A 20238-nucleotide genomic window follows, 5' to 3' on the forward strand; every position below is an offset into this window, starting at 1 on the left:
TGAGCTTCATGTCCCCTGTGACCATGCTCTTGAGCCCACAGGTCCAACTGCTTGTTCCCTCAGATAGCTGGCTGTGGCCAAGAAGCCACCACAACTTTTCCCCTTGTCAGCTCTATTACATACCTGAATATTCTTACAGCACATGCAAATACACATGTAGAAATATTGTTTGCCAACCTTATACATGGTCATGGGCACACTGCCCCTGCCTAGACATACCTGATCATTCAGCCTGTCCACTCATCTATCTACCTGTGGATCAATACTTGCCGTCACTGACAACGCAGTAATGTACGTGCAAAAGGAAACCTGTTCCTCTTGCTTGTTGCATCACAGCAGCGTTCGAGCCAGCACAGTGTGGAACCTGACAGACGATGGTTTTGTTCCTACAAAATGTGCCTGTGGTGCTTGAGTGGAGAGTGTGGCTGTGGATGGTGTCCTTATTCTTGGTACGGATGGTCCTCGTGGATGAAGAAGAGGAGGGTTAACTGGACCCCTGAAGGTGAGGCCAGGGCGCTTGGCGGGGAAAGCAGACAAGTGAGGCCACTCTCAACAGTGCACACCTCTGCAGCTGAATCTTCACTGTCCTCCCGCAGGCCATGGTGGACACACTGGGCCACACTAGACCCTAATGGATCCCTCAGTGGCCCCACTTCATCTTTTCTAAGCTGAGGCAAGCCTCTCCTGGCACCCACATCCCACACGGCATCCTTGATCCATGGATGACACACTGGCTCTCTCTAAAGGTCTACCACCCCTTCCTAGCGGACCATTCATGGGAACAGTTCTAACCGGCATCCCCTTAAGGTCAGACAACACAGTGGCTGCAAAAGGGATTCAGACATACCTACAGTTGTGAGGAGGGGTAGGAATGGGCAGCATTTTTTTCTGTTCTATGTAAAGTAGCAACAGCAGCAGCAGCAGCAGGAACAATGTTCGCTTCAGATCCACCTCAGGAAAGGACGTGTGCATCTCTGGGATCCAACCTTGCACGTTGCTTCTGGAGCTTACCTGCTGACTGGCTGCTGAGGTGACTATTGGCTCTGCAGTTAAGTTGACCTGCATCTAATTCCTTCTAGAAGCTTCCCTGAAGTCTTATTCCTCTGGCCTTTCACTCGAGATGATGGTGGGCTGTACTTTGCTGTGCAGTCTCACTCTGGCCACACAATGAAGTCTGGCCTCTCCATTAGTGGAACCTCAGATAGAGCGATACTGTCCCAGGAAGGTCACGGCAGTGTCTGAGGCCTTGGACCTTTTGTAATTGGACTGGAAGAGACGTGCACTCTGGTCAGACTGGCACTGAGGCCAGACACTTCCCTGAAGCAGGAGTCCCTGGGGGCTGCAAACAGTGAATGTTCCTGGCTGTTACCGAATTATTGGTGGTTCGAGTCGACCCAGAGGCACCTCAGAAGAAAGTCCTGGTGATCTGCTTTGGAAAACCAGCCGCTGACAAGCCCACGGAGCGCAGTTCTGCTCTGACACACGTGGGATCACCACGGGACGGAGACTTGGGGTTGATGCCATGGCAACTAGTACCCCTTAGGAAAGATCTGCAGGGGAGGGGAGGAAACACTGCAGAAATAAAAGGAAGATCTGCGTGATCCCATGAGAAGCCCTTTCTCCTTTGTTGGTTGGGAACAGTGTCAGAGCCCTACAGGGCAAAGCTGCGCTGCACGGCTCTCGCTGTGGCTCCAGTCTGTCCTTTATGCTGTGTTCTCGGCAGAGAAGGAAGCAAGGCCCCAGGCTTCATGTCAGAACCTGTGAAGTTCCTGTGAGCAGCTGTGAACTCACAGGTTCATGCTTTGCTGCCCATTCTCTGGTGTCTGCTGCTGACCTCCCGGCTACCTCCTGTTTTCTTCTGGAAATTTCTGTTTCTCTTGATGAAGGAGTCCCTGAGTGAGTCCATCCTCTAGGCTCTGGTTTGTTTGTATTCTGTTCAGGAGGTCTGGGCTCGGGTGGGATGTGTGTTTCTAACGTGCTCCTGGGTGATGGTGATGCTGATGCTGATGCTGATGGTGATGCTGATGCTGATGCTGATGCTGATGGTGATGGTGATGCTGATGGTGATGGTGATGGTGATGCTGATGGTGATGGTGATGCTGATGGTGATGCTGATGCTGATGGTGATGGTGATGCTGATGCTGATGCTGATGGTGATGCTGATGCTGATGGTGATGCTGATGCTGATGCTGATGCTGATGCTGATGCTGATGGTGATGGTGATGGTGATGCTGATGCTGATGCTGATGCTGATGGTGATGGTGATGCTGATCGTGATGGTGATGCTGATGGTGATGGTGATGCTGATGGTGATGCTGATGGTGATGGTGATGCTGATGGTGATGCTGATGCTGATGCTGATGCTGATGGTGATGGTGATGGTGATGCTGATCGTGATGGTGATGCTGATGGTGATGCTGATGCTGATGGTGATGCTGATGCTGATGCTGATGGTGATGCTGATGCTGATGCTGATGGTGATGGTGATGGTGATGGTGATGGTGATGCTGATGGTGATGCTGATGCTGATGCTGATGCTGATGGTGATGGTGATGCTGATGCTGATTGTGATGCTGATGCTGATGCTGATGGTGATGGTGATGGTGATCGTGATCGTGATGCTGATGCTGATGCTGATGCTGATGCTGATGGTGATGCTGATGCTGATGCTGATGCTGATGGTGATGGTGATGCTGATGGTGATGCTGATGCTGATGCTGATGCTGATGCTGATGCTGATGCTGATGCTGATGCTGATGCTGATGGTGATGGTGATGCTGATGGTGATCGTGATGGTGATGCTGATGGTGATGGTGATGCTGATGGTGATGCTGATGGTGGTGGTGATGCTGATCGTGATGGTGATGGTGATGCTGATGCTGATGCTCATGCTGATGCTGATGCTGATGGTGATGCTCATGCTGATGGTGATGGTGATGCTCATGCTGATGCTGATCGCCTGGCCCACATGTTGAGAAGCGAGGGGACCGTGTACCCCTTCTGTAGACAGCCAAGAATGGAGGGGGAAGTTTTAGGCGGAAGGTGAGTTCTGTAGCCACCTCTGCCATCTGCAGTGAAGCAGTGTAGTTGATAGAACGTAGTGTACAAGCCCAGCACTCCTCTCCCATAAGGGATACTCACTGGCCATTTCACTCAGGTGGCTGTAAATAAAACTTCTGGCTCCAGGCATTGCTAGGGTGCCAGCCACAAAGGGAGGTATAACTGCATATCACCCTGTGTGCGATGATGCCCTGGCCTTAGCAGGCAGGAATGATTCCTATTCAAGAGGAGGCCCCCTGAGTGAGTTCATCCATCTGAGGCTGTGAGTGTGTCTTTGGGTGGGCACACTGCTTGGTTAGACTTCAAATATGCCAGTGCATTCACTCCTGCAGAGTGGCATGGGGATGACAGTAGACAGCCTTGAGAACACAAGGGTTCAGGTGCCCCAGGACCCAGGCTGGCCCACAGTGAAATGGAGGGACTCAGCCATTCACACAGTTGGCTGCAGGCGGAAACAGCTCGAGTGTCCATGAGCAGGTGAACGGAGATGCAGAATGTAGTGTGTGCACAGTGTGGGTGTTCCTCAGCTGTGAGGAGAAATGGCATCCTGCTACGTACTGTACCACGGACGGACCTTGGAAGCAGGACACTGCGTGAAGTAAGCCAGACTCAGAAGGACGGGTGTTGTATAACCCTCCACCCCCTCAGGCTGTATCAAGACCCAGCAGATGCACAGGGACAAGTGTTCAGTGGGTCCTGGGGCTGTGGGAAGGTGGAGTGGGGAGGTAACACTAAAGAGTCAAGAGTTTCCATCAGCTGGTATAATGTGCAGACTGGTGGTTTGGGGGCTGTGGAGAGGGACGTGGGAGCTAGTGCCTGAGGGGTAGAGGGCTGTTTGGGGGCTGGAAAGTTCTGGAAATGGACAGTGGCAATGGTAGTGTGGCATGGTGACTGTAATGAACACCACCAACTTGCGCACCTAAAAGTGGTTGAAATGCTGATTGTTTGGTTGTGTGTATTTCACCACAGTAGCAGCTGGCCATGCCATCTTGGTCCTCTCTGGCCTGCAGAGCAGGGGAGGCCTCGCTGTCTACTTTGCAAGATCCTGCTGGAGCTGGACACCCAGCACAAACCGGGCTCTCGGGGGATGCGGGTTGCCTCAGAAGTGCACAACATAGCGCCGTAAGGGTCCTTTCTGGGCTCCCTGCCCCCCGACAAACATGCAAACACATCTCCTGTATCATTCCTGGGGACTGATGGCGTCCCTGTGGGGTAAGATCCTGTGATGCAGTGTATGTCCTTCATTTATAGATGAGAAAACCGAGGTCCGGAGACATACAGGCTCCCTGCTGGGCTGCCCCCGAGCTGATCCTGCGCCCGAGGACCCAAGGGCCCTGGTGGCCTGGGGGAGGCCGGTGGAGACTGTTCACGCAGGATTTATTCCTGCTGGCCCACAGTGTCATTTGTTTTGTTACTTTGTTTTTTTAATTTTGCTAAAATATATGTAACATAAAATTTGCCATTTTAACCTTTTTACATCACCATAAAAATATTTATACGTTTGCCAGGGTAACATTTGTTACGGGTACTGTTTAGTAACATCAGTTATGTTAGCTGTGTTGTACAACCTGCACTGCTGTCTATTTCCAAAACGTTTCTGTCATCCCAAACAGAAATCCAGCATCGTGCAAGCACTGACTCTCTATTCACCCCTCCCCCACCCTGCAATCTCTTACCCACTCTGATCTTTGTACATTTGCCTGTTGTAGGGGGTTTGTAGTCACTGCTATTCCTAAGGTTCTTGCAATCAGTTTTTCCAGAAGTAGACAACTACATCCTTCTTCCTAGTCTGTCTTTGTCTGGAAGCTCTGCTGAAACCTGCCCACCATGGGTGACCCTGCTGGGATTTGAAATACCAGTGGCATAGCTTCCCTCATAACAGTAATGCACAAGTCACCGCGGTATGACACATAGATGAAATGCACAAGCCACCGCGGTATGACAGATGAAATGCACAGGCCACCACGATATGACACACTGACAGATGAAATGCACAAGCCACCGTGGTATGACACACAGATGAAATGCACAAACCACCGCGGTATGACACACTGACAGATGAAATGCACAAGCTACCACGGTATGACATACTGACAGATGAAATGTACAAGCCACCGTGGTATGACACACTGACAGATGAAATGCACAAGCCAGCGCGGTATGACACACAGATTGAAATGCACAAGCCACCGCTGTATGGCACACAGATGAAATGCACAGGCCACCACGGTATGACACACTGACAGATGAAATGCACAAGCCACCACGGTATGACACACAGATGAAATGCACAAGCCACCACGGTATGACACACAGATGAAATGCACAGGCTACCACGGTATGACACACAGATGAAATGCACAGGCCACCATGGTATGACACACTGACAGATGAAACACACAAGCCACCACGATATGACACACACATGAAACACACAAGCCACCGCGGTATGACACACAGATGAAATGCACAAGCCACCACGGTATGACATACTGACAGATGAAATGCACAAGCCACCACAGTATGACACACAGATGAAATGTACAAGCCACCACGGTATGACGCACTGACAGATGAAATGCACAGGCCACCACGGTATGACACACAGATGAAATGCACAGGCCACCACGGTATGACACACAGATGAAATGCACAGGCCACCATGGTATGACACACAGATGAAATGCACAAGCCACCATGGTATGGCACACAGATGGAACACACAAGCCAGCATGGTGTGACACACTGACAGATACATGGTGAATGCAGCACTAGAGGTGCTCGCTCTGCTGTGCCAAGAAATCTGTAAAGCGGCTACCTGGCCAACAGCTTGGGAGAGACCCCATATTTGTGCCCATTCCAAAGAAAGGTGATCCCACAGAATGCAGAAATTATGCAACAACATCATTAATATCACACACAAGTAAAATTTTGCTAAAGATAGTTCAAAACAGTTGGAGCAGTACATTGACAAGGAACTGCCAGAAATTCAAGCTGATTCAGAAGAGGATGTAGAATGCGGTGTTATTATTGCTGATGTCAGATGGATCTTGGCTAAAAATAGAAAATACCATAAAGATGTTTGCCTGTGTTTTATTGCCTATAGTCAGGCATTTGAGAAAAGCCAGGGATGACAAAGCTGCGGGATCCAGGTAAGGGGAGGGTGGAGAGGTTTCCAACAGCCAAGGGGGACAAACTTGTCTGTCAGTTTGTCATACTGTGGTGGCTTGCATGTTGTGAGGCTTGAGGCTGTGCCACCGGTGTTTCAAACACCAGCAGGGTTGTACATGGTGCACAGGTTTCAACACAGCTTTCAGACTTAGACAGACTAGGAAGAAGGAAGAGGACATCCACTTCTCAAAGAATTGGCCAGGGAAAACCTTATGAACAGCAGAGAAACACTGTCTGATGCATTACTGTGCAACTTTATGAATAGCCCTGAAACATTGTCCAATATAGAGCAGAAGGATGAGCCACTTAGGTCGGAAGGCACTCAAAACACAACTGGGAAAGAGCTTCCTTGTCAGAGTAGAACCAACCTTAATGACATGGATAAAATAGGGCTTTTAGGACCTCCATTTGTTGATGTGGCACAACTCAAATTGAGGAGAAACAGCTGCAAACACTCATTAATACTTGGAACATGGAATGTATAAAGTATGAATCTAGGAAAATTGGAAGTTGTAAAAAATGGAATGCATAAAACTTGATATCCTAGGCATCAGTGAGCTGAAATGGACCAGTTTTGGCCATTTTGAATTAGACAACCATATGATCTACTATGCTGGGAATGACAATTTGAAGAGGAATGGCATGTCATTCATCATCACAAAGGATGTTTCAAGATCTGTCCTGAAGTACCATGCTATCAGTGATAAGATAATATCCATACATCTACAAGGAAGACCAGTTAATACTCACTACTTTAAAGTCGATTCCACTCATACTGACCCCTCCTTGGGTTTCCAAGGTAGTATCTCTACAGAAGTAGATTGCCCAATTATTCAAATCTACGCACCAACCACCAAAGTCAAAGATGAGGAAATTGCAGATTTTTATCAACTTCTGCAGTCTGAAATTGACTGAACATATAATCAAGATGTGTTAATTATCACTGGTGACTGGAATGCAAAAGTCAGAAACAAAGAAGAATCACCAGTAGTTGGAAAATATGGCCTTGGTGACAGATATGATGCTGGAGATCGCATGATAGAATTTTGCAAGACCAACGACTTATTCATTGCAAATACCTTTTTCCAGCAACATAAACGGCAGCTATATACATGGACTTCACCAGATGGAGTACACAGGAATCAGATTGATTACATCTGTGGCAAGAGGCGATGGAGAAGCTCAATATCTTTAGCCAAAACAGGGCCAGGAGCTGACTGTGGAACTGGTCATTAACTGCTCATAGGCAAGTTCAAGTTGAAGCTGAAGACAATTAAAAGAAGTCCACAAGAACTAAAATATATCCTTGATTATATCCCTCCAGAATTTAGAGACCATCTAAAGAATAGATTTCATGCATTGAACACCAATGACTGAAAACCAGAAGAATTGTGGGATGACATCAAGAACATCATCCATGAAGAAAGCAAGATGTCATTAAAAAAACAGGAAAGGAAGAAAAAACAAAATGGATGTCAGAAGAGACTCTGAAGCTTGCCCTTGAGTGGAAAGTAGCTAAAGCAAATGGAAGAAATGACAAGATAAAAGAGCTGAATAGAAGATTTCAAAGAGCAACTTAAGCAGACAAAGTCAGTTACTGTAATGAAATGTGCAAAGACCTGGAGTTAGAAAACCAAAAGAGAAGAATCCACTTGGCATTTCTCAAGCTGAAAGAACTGAGGAAGAAATTTAAGACTCGAGTTGCAATAATTGAAAGATTCTATGGGCAAAATATTGAATGATGCAGGAAGCATCAAAAGAAGATGGAAGGAATGCACAGAGTCACTGTACCAAAAGGACCTGGTCGATCTTCATCCATTTCAGGAGGTGGCATATGATCAATATCAATGGTATTGAAGGAAGAAGTTGAAGCTGCACTGAAGGAATTGGCGAAGAACAAGGCTCCAGGAATTGATGTAATACCCATTCAGATGTTTCCACAAATGGATGCCCCACTGGAGGCACTCAAGTCAGCTGTGCCAAGAGATTTGGAAGACGGCTACCTGGCCAACTGACTGGAAGAGATCCATACTTGTGCCCATTCCAAAGAAAGGTGATCCAATAGAATGTGGAAATTATAGAACAATATCATTAATATCACATGCAAGTAAAATCTTACTGAAGATAATTCAAATACCAAAAATGCAAGCTGGATTCAGAAGAGGATGTGGCACAAGGGATATCGTTGCTGATGTCAGATAGATCTTGTCCCAAAGTAAAGAATACCAGAAAGATGTTTACTTGTGTTTTATTGACTATGCAAAAGCATTTGATTGTGTGGATCATTACAAATTATGGGTAACATTGAGAAAAACGGGAATTCCAGAAGACTGAATTGTACTCAAGAGGAACCTGCACATAGACCAGGAGGCTGTCATTTGAACAGAAAAAGGGAACACTCCATGGTTTAAAATCAAGAAGGGAGTGCATCAGGGTTGTATCCTTTCACCATACTTATTCTATCTGTATGCTGAGCAAATGATCTGAGAAGCTGGACTGTATGAACAAGAATGTGGCATCAGGATTGGAGGAAGAGTCATTAACAACTTGGCGATTTGTTGACGACACAACTTTGCTTGCTGAAAGTGAGGATGACTTGAAGCATTTACTGATGAAGATTGAAGACTATAGTCTGCAGTATGGATTTCATCTTAATATAAATTAAAAAAATCATCACAACTGGACCTATAAGCAGCATCACAATAAATGGAGAAAAGATTGAAGTTGTCAAAGACTTCACATTGCTTGGTTCTACAATTGACGCCAATGGAAGCAGCAGTCAGGACATCAGACAACATATAAACCAAAAACCAAAGTCACTGCCTTTGAGTCGGATCTGACTCACAGCTAAACCTCCTTGGGTTTCTGAAGTGGTATCACTGTGGAAGTAGATCGCCTAATCTTCCTTCTGAGGAGCGGCTGGTGGGTTTGAACGGCCAGCCTTCTGGTTAGCAGTCAAATGCCCTAGGCACTATGCAACCAGAGCTCCCTAGACAATGTATAGCACTGGGCAAATTGGCTGCAAAGAACCTCTTTCAAGTGCTGAAGAGCAAAGGTGTCTCCTTGAAGACTAAGGTGTATCTGACACAAGCCATGGTGTTTTCATTCACCTCATATTCATGTGAGAGCTGGACAATGAATAAGGAAGGCTGAAGAAAAGTTGATGCTTTTGAATTGTGGTGTTGGTGAAGAATGCTGAAAGTACCATGAACTGCTAAAAGATCTAACAAATCTGTCCTGGAGGAAGTGCAGCTGGAATGCTAGTTGGAAGTGAGAATGGCCAGACTTTGTCTCACCTCCTTTGATCATGTTGTCGGAAGGGACCATTGCCTGGAGAAGGATGTTGTGCTTGGTAAGGTAGAGGGTCAACAAAAGAGGGGAAGGCCCTAATGAGATGGATTGACACAGTAGCAGCAGCGATGGGGTCAAGTATAGCAAGGATTGTGGAGCTGGTGCAGGATCAGGCGGTGTTTTGTTAAGCTGTGCATGTGGTCGCTATGAGTCAGAGACAACTCAGTGGCACCTAACAACAACAACAACAAGGCTTTTGACTGTATTTAGACTGTATTTGTATTTTCCATACAGCAGTTCATACACATTTTGTTTCATGACATTGACTGCAATCCCCACTCTCTTCCCAGTTCCTCCCTGTAGTTACCTCTTCCCTGTGTCCTTCTTTCCTATGCATTCCTGCCCCCTGAGCTCGCTCCCTGTGCAAATACTGTCCTTGTGTTCTCCATGATTGATCGTTGTACGTAGTGAATCTGCCTGATGTAAATGTTCACCCTACATGCCTATTATTTGGCTGGAAAGCACAGGAGTGAGTTCAGTTCCAACCCTGAAGGATAACTAGGGGCCATAGTCTCAGGGGTCTCACCAGGCTCCATCAGACCTGTAAACCTGGTCTTTTTTTTTTTATGAATTTGAGTTTTGTTCCCCGTTGTCCTTCAACTCTACTCAGGATCTCCTGCATTGATCCCTTTCCAGGTGGTTGACAGTGATAGCTGGGCTCTGTCTCGTTCTAGTCTCAGGGTCATGTAGGCTGAGGTTCACATGGTCCCCTAGTACCTTGCACTACTTGTTTCCATGTGTCTTTGTTTTTTTTCATTATTCTTTGCTCTGGACGAGGAGAGACCAATTGTTGCATCTAGATGGCCGCTTGCAAACTTTTAAGACTCCAGTTGTAGGATGTAGAACAATGTTTTTGTGTACTTTGTTACGCCAGTTGAGCTTGATGTCCCCCATGACCATGGTCCCGAGCCCACACATCCAACAACTCACTCCATCAGGGTGGTTGACTGGCTAAGAACTTACCATAACTTTGCCCTCTATTCTATTTATATGGACGTTCTTACAGTGCATACAAATATGAATATAGAAATACCACCTGCCACCGTTATATACGGCCATGGCTCTGTTCCCTTTGGCCTAGATGTCCCTGGTCATTCAGCCTATTACCAGTTTTTCAGAAGTGGGTCACCACATCCTTCTTCCTGGACTGTCTCAGTCTGGGAGCTCCACTGAAACTTGTCCACCATGGGTGACCCTCCTGGTGTTTGAAATACCAGGTGGCTTTGCTTCTAGCATCACCACATGCAGCCAGCACAGTACGGCAGACGAGTGGTGGGAAGGAAGACTGAAGGAGAATTGGTGCCTTTGGATTACGGTGTTGGTGAAGTGGATTGAATACTGGTGCCTTTGGATTGCGGTGTTGGTGAAGTGGATTGAATGCACCATGGACTGCCAGAAGAACGAACAAATCCGTCTCGGAAGACATACAGCCAGAATGCTCCTTAGAAGTGGGGGTGACGAGACTTTGTCTTGCACCCTTTGGGCATGTGACCGGGAGGGACTGACCAGTCCCTGGAGAAGACAGCATGTTGGTAGAGTAGAGGGTCAGTGAAAGAGGGGAAGACCCTCCACGAGATGGACTGAGACAGTGGCGGCACCGATGGCTCAGACAAAGCGACGGTTCCGAGGACGGTACCGGACCGGGCAGTGTCTCGTTCTCCCGCACATAGGGTCTCTGTGAGTCGGAACTGACTCGCCAGCACCTAACAACGACAGGCTTTACGAAAGCGGACTTCCATGTCCTTCTCCTGCGGAGCTGCTGGTGGGTTCAAACCGCAGGCCATTCAGTTCGCAGCTGAGCGCTTAAATGCTGCGCCACCTGGGCTCCTGGATAAACACGATAACTGAACGGCATTATTGTTAAAGTATGGAAAATGAAACTACGACAGCTTATTGTTTGTTGAGTGTTTGCTGAATACCAAAACCTGTGCTAGGTATTTTATTTATTTCATTTAGTACCAAAATAAACAGACAAAAGAGCTGTCCCACACAGCGGTGTGGAGCCGTGATCCTCACCCCTTTTCCATGTTCCCATGTGGAGAACGGAGACCACACACGCTCCACCCTCCCCAGGTTACAGACACCTCGTCCCTTTTCTCCCGCTCAGAAAAGCATATCTGAGTAAGTGAGTTAAGTAACTTTATTTCTGGAATAATGTAAAGTATTCTCAAGCTTAATTTTTAAAAGTATTTACTTTTAAATTGTGGCAGTTATTTAATTGCAAATCCTAAGACCTCAACTACTCTCAAAGGAGGCCTGGTGGCACAAGGGTTCAGCACTCGGCCACTAAGCAAAACGTCAGGACTTCAAACCCAGCAGTCACTCCGCAGGAGAAAGATGTGGCAGTCGGCTTCCCTAAAGAGTGACAGCCTCAGAAATCCTGGGGGCAGTCCTACTCCGTCCTCCAAGGGCGCTGTGACTGGGAACTCCACTCAGCTTTTTTTTTTAAACTACTCTTAATAATAATAATAATTTTAAAATACTCAATAACAAGGGAGCTCTGGTAGCATAGTGGCTAAGACACTCACGTGCTAACCAGACGGCTAGCGGTTCAAACCCACCAGCCACTCCTCAGAAGGAAGGTTGGGCAATCTTACTTCTGTAGTGATACCGACTCGGAAACCCAGGGAGGGGTCGCTATGAGTCGCGCTGACTCGACGGCACATAACAACAATAACAACAACAACTTAATAACAAAAGTCCTTCTGGGATATCTTACAACCCGTTGAGGAAATGGAGCCACAGAGGACTTGCTTGGGGCCCCACCCCAGTTGATGGCAGAACCCATGTGGTGGTTCGTTTCGTGTGTCAGCTGGGCTAGGCTACGGCTCCCAGTTGTTGGGCCAAACACTAGTCTAGGTACTGTCCTGGGTACTGGTCGTTGTTAGGTGCTGCTGAACGGGCTCTGACTCGCAGCCTAGGTCCATCAGAACGAAACCCTCCTGGTCCAGTGCCCTCCTCACAGTGCCTGCTGGGAGCCCTTACATGGGACTAAACCAGCTGGCCTTACGTGAAGCAGGTGGCGCTCTGTGATTGATGCTGTCACCTTACATCTACTGTGATACCTGGAATCACTCTCCCTAATGTGAACTAATGCAGGCTGCTGATTCTCTTCTAGGAGGGAGACCTGGGTCCAATCCCGGCCGGTCCACCGCGTGCACACGCGTCAGTGGAGGCTGGTGTGTGCCTGGGATGCTGAACAGGCTTCAGTGGCACTTCTAGACTAAGCTGCAGGAGGAAGAACGGTGTGGCAACCTCCCTCCAGAAATCAGCCAGTGAGAACCCCACGTGCACAGGGTGCCAGGGGCCAGCGCCGACGGCAGCTGCCCACAGTGGAGTCTAATAGAATGTGACTAGCTTGTGCTGTTCTCAGAAGGACACACGGTTAGACCATTGGCAGAGAGAAGGTGGCAGGGCATTACACACCCCCACATGGGTTTGGAACAGTGACAGGCCACCATGTTCCAACCCTAGCTGTGCCTTAGGATGTAATGAACATCTGTGAGCACTTAACTAAAAACACGGGTTTGTTATCAGGCCTGGACCTGGGTCTGCCGTGGACACGCTTAGCACACAGGGCTGTGGGCCAGAGACATTGCCGGGAATCTATGTTTTGTTTTTCCTTTTTATTTTTAAAAACTTACAGAATGACTTTTGATTCTCTTTGGAGCTCTGGTGCCATGGTGCCTAAGGTGTCTGACTGCTAACCGGAAGGCTGATGGTTCAAACCCACCAGCCACTCCTTAGAAGGAAGAGTGGGCAATCTAATTCTGTAGAGATACTGCCTCGGAAACCCAAGGAGGGTTTGCTGTGAGTCAGATCTGACTTGACGGCAGTGAGTTTTTGAGAGGTGTGCTGGTTTCTGAGAAGTTGAAAGAGTACGCTAATCCCTCCTGTACCTAGTACCCAGATTCCGTGATCGTTCAGCATTTATTATGTTGTTGTTTAATTTTTTGCCTGAAACGTTTGAAAGTGTCCTGCAGATGCCGTCCACCTCAGCCCTGAGGGTTAACTCAGGTGTCACCAAACCTGTTGTCGGGTTGACTCTGACTCCGCAGCTCTTTAGGACAGAGCAGCACTGCCTCATAGGGTTTTCTTGGTGGGGGGTGGGGTGCCGCGTGGAGCCTTGGTGCTGCGGTGGTTAAAGCACTCAGCTGCGATTGGAAAGATCAAGAGAAAGATGTGGCATTTCTCTCCTGTAAGAGTTTATACCTTGGAAAACACAGGGTTCAGAATTGACTTGATGGCAGTGGGTTTGGTTTTCTGATGAAATCTTAAGCACATCGCCAGTTCTTTGTCTCATGGGGTGGCTGGTGGGTTCAAACCACTGACATCTCAGTTAGCAGCTGAGTGTGTAACCACTGTGCCACCAGGGCTCTGTAGGAATAAAGGTATTCTCATAACCAACACCACTGTCACGCCTAAGGAAACTGACCAAGTCCTGTAACATCCAGCCCATAACCCAATTTATACAGCTGTCCTCATTAGACACTATTTTTCATGGATTTGTTTTTTCTTTTTTTTTTCATCCAGGTTTCCAATCAAAGCATTTTGCTTTAATGTGATTACATCTGTATCTTATATTAAAATAATCCTCTCGCCTCTTTTTTTTTTTAATCCCACTAACTTTTGGACGTGTCGGGGCAGTCTGTCTTACGGTGTGTATGTGGTGAAGCTGTCTTTGCATTTCCTCTTGGGGTTGCATAACTTCTGTCCCCGTGTGTCCTGTGTAAGCTTGATGCGTGCAGTCGCAGCAGGAGCCGCATCTCCAGTGCACTGTTCCCGCCGCTCAGTCTGCGCACACGGTGACGGTGTCACCACCAGATGTCTCCATTGTAAAGGGGAATGTCCCGTTGGTAGGTAGGTCATCTGTGAGCGAAGACATCTTGCTGCCCAGGAACCTTCCGTCCCTGGTTCCAGGACGGTCTTTGCCTCCATCAAGGTCTTTGCTTCATTGGGGATGACACAGTGGTGACCTACTTCTGCCTTCCTGCCACCTTCCTCAGCTGGCACCCCCTTCCTGCCTCCCTCGGTCTGACTGTCACTCTGAACACGTAGAGGTTTTCACCGTGTCATCACTGACAGTTATTGTTTCCATGCCCATGGTGTCCTGAATTTGGCCAGTCAGAGCCCTTTCAGGCTGATTCTTGTGTCTTGTGGCACCATTAGATGTCCCAGGTCCACCTGGGACTCTCCCTGTCCCCATGTAGGATCAGCCATTCCTCCAAGGAGCATCCATGGTCGTCCTTCTCAATTACCTATCACTTACCCATTTTGAATGAGCTTAACAATTGAAGAAATGAATAAAAACAAACTAGTCCCTGACTGACTCTGACTGACCCATGTGTGTCAGAGCAGACCTGCCCTCCCCGGGGTTTTCGCAGCTGATCTCTCAGGCACAGAGCACCAGGTCTTTCTTCCAAGGTGCATCTGGGTGGACCTGGAAGGCCTTGGTTAGCAGCCAGCGTCTCACTGTCTGTGTCCCCAGGGACTCCTGTGTGGGATGATTGTTAGTTCTGTCTAATTGGCTGTGACTCATGGTGACCTCATGTATAATCGGACATGATAGCTCATGACGTCCTCATGATGGTTGATGCGTTTAATGTGTTATCAGTTCATCTCATGCAGGGTTTCTCTCCCTCTGCCTTACCAAAGGAGCTCTGCTGGTATAGTGGGTAAGGCATCTGGTTGCCAACCAGGAGGCTGACGGTTCAAACCACCAGCCGCTCCTCAGGAGCAGATGAGGCAGTCTCCTTCTATAAAGATTGACAGCCCAATGGGGGCGGGACAAGTTGGAATCGACTTGATGGCAGTGGGGTTGGTTTGGTTTCCTGCTTCACCAGACACGATGTCCTTCTCTAGTAGTTGGTCTTTCCTGGTGACACGGCCAAAGTCTTGCCATCCCTGCTTCTCAGAGCGTTCTGATGGCGTTTCTTCTGAGACTGATGGTTCTCTGGGGGCCCACCATGTGGTCACTGTTCTCTGCCAACACCCAGCTCAGATCTACAGCTCTTCTGCTGCCGGCTGTCCCAGTGTCCAGGTGTTGTGTGCATGTGTGAGGCGACAGGAACACTATGGTTTGGGTCAAGTGCACCTTAGTCAACAGTGGCATCTGTTTTCAGAACTTTAAAGAGGTCCTTGGGTACCGTGTGCCAGTCACTGCACTAAGTGTCCGCCATGTGTTTTGTCATGTAATCCACATACTGGTTCCTTGTGCTGGATACCTTACTCATCCCCGCTTCACAGGGGAGGAAGCTGGCACATGACGGTAAGTAGATTGCACAGGGCCTCCCAGCCGCAAGTGGAGGGGCAAGAGGGGGCCTTCATGTCACCCGGGCGCCACTAACCATGCTGGCACCACTATGCGTGGTTGCCAATTTCACTAAAAGAAAAAAAAAGAAAACTCCTTTAAAAAAACTGAACTTCCTAATATCTGCAAGCAGTTTTTAAAAACAAAAACCAGGCTTTGAGATGATATGTGGCAAGCACCATGGAAAGACAGACATCTTCGAGGGCAGCCTGGTCCCTCTCTTGTGACTCTAACTCGCCCATAACACAGTCTGGTTAACCCTGGCCAGGCGGCCGGTGATGAGAGTGTTCTGACGAGATGACCCACCGGAGTCCTTACCCAGGAACAGCTCCCTCTCAGCAGGACCCTGGGCTCCAGCCAGGCTTCTCCAGGGACAGCACTCTTCTTGGCTTGGGGGTGGGGATGGGGTGGCCATTAAGGGGTTAATTGAAGGCGGCACACCCAGGGCGTGGGGTGGGTGAGGCCTGCCCAACTACGGGCACAGGGTGGAACCCTGGCGAAGGGCCGGCCGCTTTTTCTAATCTACCAAGTGCACCAGGGCTAGCAGGGACCCTATCTGCCACGGATCTCTCTGCAGCGCACAGGACTGTTCAGGGTTCAAGGCCAGTGACTCTTATCTCAGAGGAACTTCCTCCCAACGGGAATTTCCAGTTGCCTGGAAATTGTAGTCATTAGCCTGGGTGTGACCTGAACTCCACATGTCATTCCATTTCTCTGAGCAGGTAAGGCGGCCCTGGCAACCTCCACTTCCTGCTCCCCTCCCCTTCCCCTGCGACCTTAGGCTCCAGGCAGCCTCAGGGTGGCTTCCCTGTCTCAGTGCCAACAGGGCGAGGGGTGCGTCGGGAGCAGAGGGAGGACCCACTAACATAAAGAGGAAGAGGAAGGAGAAGCCGATGTTCCTCCAGCGTCCAGCCTGAGAAACGGCTGAGAAGCAGTGTCTCCAGGGCTGCGCTGGAGCCCCTTGGAGGGAACCGGAGAGGGGCATGGCTTCCCCCCGTCGGCTCCCCTGGGGACAGGCCAGGGTGCCTCTCCCTCCCCCTTCTCCCTCTAAAGGTGTACGGATGGAACAAGTTCACACACACATAGCAGGCCACACCTTCACACATACCACACACACACACACCAACCCCAACACACTGCACATGCCACACACACATCACACCTTCACACATACCACACACACACACACCAACCCCAACACACTGCACATGCCACTCACACCTTCACACATACCACACACACACAAATCCCCAGCACACTGCACATGCCACACACGTCACACCTTCACACATACCACACACACCAACCCCAACACACTGCACATGCCATACACACACGTCACACCTTCACACATACCACATACACCAACCCCAACACACTGCACATGCCACAAAACCACGTCACACCTTCACACATACCACACACACTAACCCCAACACACTGCACATGCCACTCACACCTTCACACATACCACACACAAACACCAATCCCCAGCACACTGCACATACCACACACACCACGTCACACCTTCACACATACCACACACGCACACACACCAATCCCTAGCACACTGCACATGCCACACACCACGTCACACCTTCACACATACCACACACACACCAATCCCCAGCACACTGCACATGCCACAACACCACGTCACACCTTCACACATACCACACACATCAACCCAAACACACTGCACATGCCACACACACCATGCCACACACACACACTCACCCCACACGTACCAAACACAGACCAACCCCACACACACTGCATACACCACACACACCAACCACACACACCACATACACCACACAGTACACACACCATACCACATTCACACATAACACACACACAGCAACCCCTGGACACACTGCACACACCACAAACATACCACATACACACCAACCACACACACACACCACACCACATAACACCACACATCACACCACATTATACACACACCATACATTCACACCTACCACCACACACCAACTCCATACACACCACACTACACATACATGACACTATACCACACACAATCACATACCACACATTACACACACTCACATCACATACACTCCAACCACATGCCACACCACACGTTATACATACCATACACTACACACACCACACTCACACCAGAAACACATCACACACCACACACACCAACCATACACACTATACCACACACCACATCCCACACTCACACTCCACACACATTACACACTCCACACCACTCACACCAGAAACACATCACACATGACACACATTCCAGAACACACCACACACACACCACATACACAGTACTCACACCAAACACACTACGCACGCTGACACACCACACATACACACAAACAAGCTCTCATTCTGAATGAGATGGAAAAAGCTCTGGGGGGCCTCCATCCTCCTGGAGTGAGGTCCCCCAGTCTCCACAATTATGGGGCTCCCTCCGCAGGACTCATCCAAGCCACTCTACAGTGTCCTCTGGCCTGGAGTTCACCTCAGCAAAATGAGAGTGAACAAGAAAACCTGGAACTTCCTTCTGCTCTAAAGTCCTGCCCCCCCTCTGGCTCCTGCTGCCCACCTCCAGCCCGCAGCTATCTGAGCACTGCGGCTCTGGGCCTGAGGGTGCACAGCGGGGCTGGCGGGGCTGGGGGCCCTTCCCGGCTCACTCGGCAGCCACGTGTCCCTTTTAGAAGCAAAATAACAGTCATGGACACCAAGCTGACTTAAAATGTTTACTACCTGAAAACGCTGATTTAAACCACGGCACAAACTCCCTGCACTTCTAAGTGCTCTGTTGTTGTTATGTGCTGTCCAGTCGGCCCTACTCATAGCAACCCCTCCTTGGGTTTCCGAGGCGGTATCACTGCGGAAGTATATTGCCCAGCCTTCCTTCCGAGGAGTGGCTGGTGGGTGCTCTAGAATCTGGAAATTCACACTGGGCGGGGGAAGCAGCAGGGTGTTGGGGCCACACCTCCCCACTTCAGGGGCGTCTCCAGCAGGGCTGCTTGTTGTCCCCGGATGGGCATCCGTGGTGCTGGGGGCCCTGGGCTCAGGTAACCCGGCTCCCTGCAGCCGGGGCTGGTGCTGGTCTCCTGTGGCTGCCGTTCTCCGGGTGGCCCCACCTGGCCTGTTGGAACTCTTGCTTCTTCCGTCCTGGCAGGCTCGAGGTGGAAGGGCAGCAATACCCGGAGGTGAGGCACCCAGGCAACAGCTCTGAGGGGGCGACCTGCCGGCACACAGGCGCCCGGAGCTGGGGCCAGGCAGCACCTGTGAGGGGGCGGGAGGCTGAGGTAACGCAGGCGCCCAGGGGCTCGGGCGGTGAGCCAGCAGGGCCCTTCAGAGTGGCCTTGAATGGGGCCTCTGTGCCCACCCCGCAGGGGCCGGTCGCCAGATGCCCCCAGGAAGGCAGGGCGATTCTTGGGGGGCCTTGGTTGTGGCTGCCATGACCATCACCCGGCATGGCACCTAGTACACAGGTTCAAAGCCCAGCACTGCTACTTACTAGCTGGGTGAGCAGGACCACTCTGAGCCTTGTTTTGTGCAGGCTTCCATTTCCTCATTGGCGAGCTGGGAGATTGTGTGGGTGAAATGGGAAGGGGCGAGAATCCCCCGCCCCAACTAGTCTGTCGGGGTCCGGGACAGGTCAGCCACGTCAGTGGGCCTGCTGCCTGTTACGGAGTCCTGGGCCGCTTCCTGTTTCCAGGGACCCGGACCTCACTCTCCCGGGCTCCCTCAGGCTCTGGGACAGAACGAGGACGTGGAACCAGGCATCTGATGAGCTGCCCTCTCACCCCTTGGGTGCCCCCCGCCCCACTGGCTGGCCTGGACAAGGCTGGCCGGGGGATGGGTCCTCTGGACCCGAGGTCCGGCCTCAGCAGCTCATCCAGCCCCAGCCTGCCCAGAGGTGGGGTCTCGGGCGCAGCGCTCTGCCCTCAGGGTGTTGCTCCCTCAAGGACCCCCGGGGTGGGGAGCCAGGGCAGTCCCACCCGCACTCTTGGTAGTAGGAAACAGACTGGGGAGGGGGCACGGGGAGCACCCCCCCACTCAGTCACACACACACACACACACACTCTGCTCCAGGGCCCCTGGTCAGAAAGGGCCTCCTCTGGCGACATAGCCCACGAGTGCGCCCAGCATGCCCAGCTCCTTCCTGCTCCTGCCCGGTTGTCCCCTCAGCACCCATCTAAGGTTCCCTCAGGCCACCACCCCCCTCTCTCATACTCGAGAAGGCCCCACGTGCTCCGTAGGTTCTCAGTGGCTGTGGTAGTTCAGTTTGTGTGTCAACTTGGCTGGGCCGGGTTGAGTGGCTGGGCAGCTGGTGGTAGTTATTCCCC

Source organism: Orycteropus afer, unplaced genomic scaffold, assembly GCF_000298275.1.
Source record: "Orycteropus afer afer isolate SDZICR_OR568_19922 unplaced genomic scaffold, OryAfe1.0 scaffold00358, whole genome shotgun sequence".
Lineage (NCBI taxonomy): Eukaryota > Metazoa > Chordata > Mammalia > Tubulidentata > Orycteropodidae > Orycteropus > Orycteropus afer.